Source organism: Anguilla anguilla, chromosome 9 (assembly GCF_013347855.1).
Source record: "Anguilla anguilla isolate fAngAng1 chromosome 9, fAngAng1.pri, whole genome shotgun sequence".
Lineage (NCBI taxonomy): Eukaryota > Metazoa > Chordata > Actinopteri > Anguilliformes > Anguillidae > Anguilla > Anguilla anguilla.
This window is the reverse complement of record NC_049209.1, coordinates 8,452,757-8,458,846: the sequence shown is the minus strand read 5'-3', so window position 1 is coordinate 8,458,846 and position 6,090 is coordinate 8,452,757. Positions and strand designations below refer to the sequence as shown.

General features: G+C 40.4%; 1 protein-coding gene across 2 annotated transcripts in view; it reads left to right on the top strand.

Moving 5' to 3' along the window:
* Positions 1-2,265: 2,265 nt before the first annotated feature.
* mtus2a (microtubule associated tumor suppressor candidate 2a) overlaps positions 2,266-6,090 on the top strand; it is a 77,191-nt gene continuing 73,366 nt past the window's right edge. For both annotated transcript variants that reach the window (XM_035435124.1, XM_035435126.1), the window contains exon 1: positions 2,266-2,446. The gene's annotated coding sequence lies outside the window, so the exon portion shown is untranslated. The remainder of the gene's footprint in view (positions 2,447-6,090) is intronic.

The window sequence follows — 6,090 nt, the reverse complement described above, 5'->3', positions numbered from 1 at the left end:
GACTGTAGACTCTTCCGGCACAAGTGTCCTTGCTAGTTTCAGACTGAAGCCGTTGTCATTTTCCCATCCAGCGCCCACGTTGTTTAAATAGCAAATGTACTTGCGCCCATCTGTGCGTGTTGGTCTTAAAAAGAGGTGTGGTCAGGCGCATTTGTTGGCGCATTGCTATCTTGATGCAGCGGAAAGCGATTGCGCGATTGATCAACAAAAACCTGGTCTTAAGTCAATGGCGCAGTATTTTACTGTTATTTTAAGGGCGCATTATTAAGATAGTAATATGCTCCTACATAGGCGGGTGCACAACGCGCGATATTTTTTAAAATACAATAACATGGTTAGTCATAATATTTATCAGAAATTATTTCCTACTACTTGGCAAATCCGCCATTATAATAGCAGTCCGCCAAGGTGCAAGCGCACCTGGCTTTTAAAGGGAATGGGAGATGACACTCTGATTGGTTTGTTTCATGTTACGTCCAAAACACACCTATGCTTAATGAAGAGACTATATAAGTACAACCCCTTTGAACCATGCGCCTTACTTTGCGCTCAGATTATCCGCCGTTAAACTAGCAAAAGTAGATTTGAACACGCCCTAAATGCACTATTGCGCCATGCGATTTAGACCGTGCGCTTAGATCGTTAAAATACACCTGATTAGGTAAAACCTTTTTCTGCTTTCAAAGGCCGTTGTCCTTTGCTTTTGTTGTGATGCCAAGGCTCGCTAGGGTAATTGTGTTCTTGTTTGAATAACTTTAAATGAACAAGAGTAGTTTGCATGCTGTCAGGCAGGTTTGTGCTTTTTGCATATACTGTCTATCATGGGCTATACTTTTCCAATCATGGGAATTAGTGCACTGTGATCTCTGGTCTTTGCATTTCTGTTTTCGCTGTAAGTTTCTCTGGATATGAGTGTTATGACTCTGGGTCATTTATTTGTTCTGTTCTGTATTAACAGCTCTATCTCCTTCCCAGTGGGTGCATTCAGTGTGTGGGTGGGTGTGTCTGTGTGTGTGTGTGTAATGAGCTGCAGGTGGGGCTCTCTGATTGGATCAGGTGACCGGATTGCTGTTGGCTGATTGGGTAATGCGGAGGGTTTAAATTCCAGCTGACGCCAGCCTCCCCTCCATGTTCTGTTCCATTTCCCAAAGAAGGTCGTTCTGCTGGAGTTTAGAGTTGTGTGTGTTAGCTGAGAACTTTCGTGATTAGCAATCGTGTGTTTGAACTAAGAGATAGTTGCAAAGCGTGTTATGTGACTTTTGAAACTCTATTAACTCTTCTGTACTTGGAATCAGGAATCAATTGTACATCTGCTAACTACCTGTAATGTGATGTAAAAGTCCAGCAAGATTCTCCTCTACAGTTCCACAAACAACTGTGTGCTTTTAGGAATTTCTAACCGGGCAAGATAATTATGCAGTTAAATGAACAATTAAGAAATTCACATTATTTTCTAATTGTACGGTTAGGGCCACATTCTTGGATGAATTTGTGTTTCAATGCAAATAGCCTGCTCCTCCTAACAGCAAATTGTGGCTGCAACTCAATGTATAGAACATGCAGACACGGTGAAGAGGTTTAGTCAACCAAACAGGTGAGTGGATAATATAAGCATGATCTATTTGACTTGATACTAGTGCTGCTAGATACAGATCGGTGACAAATTAAAGGGATACCCTGAATAAATGAGTGGAGAATCATAATGAATTCAGATGCTATGGCCTTGCAGTCACCAGATCTCAACCCAGTTGAACACCTATGGGAGATTTTGATCAGATGTTAGACGATGTTCTCCACCACCATACTCAAAACACTAAATGAGAGAATATGTTTTAGAAGAATGGTGTTCCATCCCACCAGTAGGGTTACAGAGATGTGTAGAATCTATGTTAAGGTGCATTGAAACTGTTTTGGCAGCAACACCTTACTAAGACACTATGTTGGTTTTTGCTTTAATTTGTCACCGGTCTGTAGGTGTGCCTATATATATATATCAGACTAATGGCTTACTGCTGATGGTTGTATGTGCATAGTAACTTTTTAAAAATGGTCTTTCAAATATTGCCAAGATACTGTTTAATGCTACCATACATCCTGTTTACTTATCAATCATGAAATATGCATTCTAACTGACGTCGCTACATCTCCAAACTCCCTTATACCTGTCTGGCATTTTCAAGACGTGGCCAACAGGGGGCAGGCTTGACATTCGTGATGTTAAAAAGCGCTCCTTCGGGAACATTGTGAAGCATCTTCGTGGAACAGGAGGGAAGGCAGAAGGTAGAGCGCTTCCCCTTATCGTTCTAGGGGCTGGTTAGTGGTTACCTGCCTCCCTCTCTGCTCCTATATCAATCCTATCTGCGTGCCGGAGAAGAATATTGTAGGAAACACTGGGAGAATAAATGCGCAGCCTTTTTTCATAAGACGTATGGTAGGAAATAAAAAGGTAAGCACAGTTTTTGATCGTTAAAAGCTTTGCTCTGGAACAGAGGAATATATATCAAGAAAATACGTTTCTGTTTTGTGTAATTGCCTCTACTGTGCGCGGGCAAGTATCCTTAACTGCTCATCCCCAGGTGATTAAGCTTTTAGATTAATGTAGGGCGCGCTTCGATCATAAAATTAGAAGTATTTGTTGGCTGTAGACAACCGGTTCTTTGCAGATCGTATATATATTATAGTAATTTTTTTTTTTTTTCATTTTTTATTGTTCAAATACGAATGTATTGTTTGTGTGATTTTATGATAGTTGAATAGCTGGTTATATTTTTAATTTGTTTAATTTTTGTTTTTTAAAATTAAAAATAAAGTAGACGTACAAATGTTTGTCATATGTAGGCCGTTTTGAGTGCTATCCTGAAATCAGACATGCATTGAACTAGGCAAGGGCGTAATTGTACGGGGGTTGGCAAATATTTTAGTCCCAGAAAGTTCCCTTAGTTCTGCTAAAAAATCATATTCAAATATTACAAAACAGGCGAAATGATGTGATGTGATTGGGATATACTTATCAATGAAGGTGAGCCTTTGATAAGTATAAGGGCATGCCCCTGGACCCCCTTCAAGGTTGTAGTTCTCCGGGTCTATGCATTTCAACGCTAGATAGGGGATAAATGTAACACATCAAATGTAACACGGTCAATAACTTGTACACTTCTGCTACAATAGCCATTTCAGGTTTGTACACGCGCAGTTCAGCTCTCTACCGCATTGCAAATGAACGGAGCAATTCGACAATCTTCAAATACTTATTTAAAAAAATTGTTTTGGGCGATGTTAAAAATATGTTCGAATATAAGGCATTTTTATTTTATTTATTTATTTATTTTACAATAAATCAAATCATACATAATTTAAGCAGGTGTCTGTCCTTGAAAAGTTAGTTTGATCCATGTGTCGTTTTTATCGGGTTGTTTGCTAGGTGACCAACAAAAACACGATGTCCCCGTCTGTATAACAGCTCTAATATTTATGCCGCCTCTGGGATGCAATAACAAACAACGCGTTTTTGCTGTTATATGTTTACAGAATGCAATCTAAAGAGAAAACGAGACGGTTTGTACCCAGGGAGGTCATGGAGAGTACTTCATATTTGGAGATTAGGGACTCCAGATGGTGTTGAAAACCATCTACATGTCGGTCATAGTGTCCTTTTGGAGATACCTTGGGTATTTAGAATGGTGTTTAATATTTGTTTAAAAAAATAATTGTACTCATCAACGTGTTTGACTCTAAGTTAGTTTATTGTTTTAAGAAATGTGTTCACCCAACGTGCTTGCTTGCTACGTTGACATAATATCATCTTATGGGTGTTCCAAGTGATTAATGGAAAAGAAACCGCTACCTGGTCACAGGCATTTATAATAAGCACACACCAGATTGGTCTCTATAGTAAGGTATTTGCTTTGTAAAATCTTACGTGTGCTAAGAAACAAACAAAAGCAGCTTTTCTCATCGATATGGACGTTACCACTACTCCCTTCACGGTAATTTACGAAGTTGCTTGTGCATCAATGTTTGAGCACGGTATATTTTCATAAGTAAAGCACCATGCTTTAAAATCTGAGCATGTGACCAAGCTCTTACCATTGGAAATGTGTTTTCTTGTTTAACATTAGTCTATGCAGAGAAACCTCCATATGTGCATTTTAGGCCATTTTCAATTACTGTTAGATGTGTTTCGTCCCTCTTACAATTATACCAAATAGGTCGTATGAATTTAACATCGTCTTGCTTATACTTTGGTTTAAATTGTATCCGACTGGATTAAGTTATGAACGTCATTGAAACAGGTAATGACTACTGACATGTGAAGGTTGTTTGAAGTAAAATTTCATAGTGCTTGGCTATGTTTTTTGAGTAAATTAACAAAATCCAAAAACTTACATTTATACTGACTCACCTGTAAATATTCTCCTGTAAGTAAGGTATGTGACAACGGTTTTAACAAGGACAGAGCCTTGTTCAAAAAACACAATGTAGGGAAGGGATGCCACCTACTCCAGTTCTCAACCATTCATTATATGGCTATGTATAATGATTCATTTGATGTCCGAATGTCCCCGTTCTCTAAACGGCATATAAGCACAATTTAATTAAGTAAAATATTAAATGTAAGGGCTGTATAGCGGTGCAGTGGGTAACACTGTAGCCTCACAGCGAGAAAATCCTGGTCCTGTGTGGAGTTTACATGGAGTTTGTAGTTTCCATGTTCTCCCTGTGTCTGCGTGCGTTTCCTCCCACCGTACAAAGACATGCAGGTAGGCTGATTGGAGTGGGTGAGTGAATGGGGTGTGTGTGTGTGTGTGTGTGTGTGTGTGATTGGCGGCCTGTCCAGGGTGTATTCCTGTCTCTTGCCCAATGCATGCTGGGATAGGCTCCAACACCTCCCGTATCCCTGACCATGAATGGTTCTACAAACATTGTGAAATAAATTGTAGTCCAGTGTATATTGTGTGGTTCCTGGATGTCATGACCCCCTTCAGAAACTCACTGCGGGGCGTGCTAATGATGAGAGGAGCTTAGCTGGATTTACTACTGACACGGCGCTTTATCCACCTTCCTGTTTGCTAGATCTTACAACATAAGCAATGTGAACATGATGACGGAGACCCCAGTGGATGGAAATTTCTCTCCCAAAATGAAAAACATTGCAAAAAATGTTTTCTCCCTTTAAAATGGAAATTGTTGGAGAGGGGGAGGGGGAGGGGGAGCAGGGGAGGGGGAGGGAGCGGGAGCGGGAGCGCAAGCAAAGTGCAGAACAAGTTAAGTTAAATCCATTCCATCCATCAGAAAGAAGGAACAGTAAACTGGTCCGGAGCTGTAAATCTGACCAACCGGGCGGTGAAAGGAATAGCTGAGTGCTCGACTTCTTCTTCTGTCATTGTTTGGTAAGTGCCTCAGCCCATTTATCTTCCGCCCTTCACTCACATGCAGTTACAGGGTGGGGGGCTGATTCACTGTAAGCCTGACGGGGATGAAGATCGAGCAGGGCGGGCCAAAAAACATAAATAACGCCAGTGAGGCCACGCACCAAAGGTACAGGTTTACTACTGTAGTAATGCATGCAGTTCTACTGCATTTACAATAACCCATTTGTGTGGCTGGATTTGAATCACGGAGCTATTCTCAAAAACGAGTACAACCCACTTAATTAACAAATATTTAGTGTGACCCACCCCCTTCTTCAAATGCAGCAATGTGCTAAAATAAGAAAGTATATGTACATGCACACTTTAGTGCAATGCATTTAATAAGTGCTATGTTTAATGGAAATGGGGCCAATGCCAGCGGATGTTAAATGAAACTGCAAATGGCATCCCTTAAACCATTTTATCACTTACTGGTAAATTAAATTAAGGTAAAGAATTCAGTGAAGGAGGGATACTAAGTATATTGAAAGCATGCACTTCCACATGGGTGTGGTTCCTGAGTTAATTAAGCAAGTAACATCCTTGCATGCTCAGGGTTGTGTATAAAAATGTTTGTCAAGCCTAGTTGCCCAATATCTTGGGTCCCATGGCTTGAAGAACAGACATAGGTGACTTGGAAGTTGGGGTGGTTGTTGGCTGGAGCTTCGTTAACTCAGAC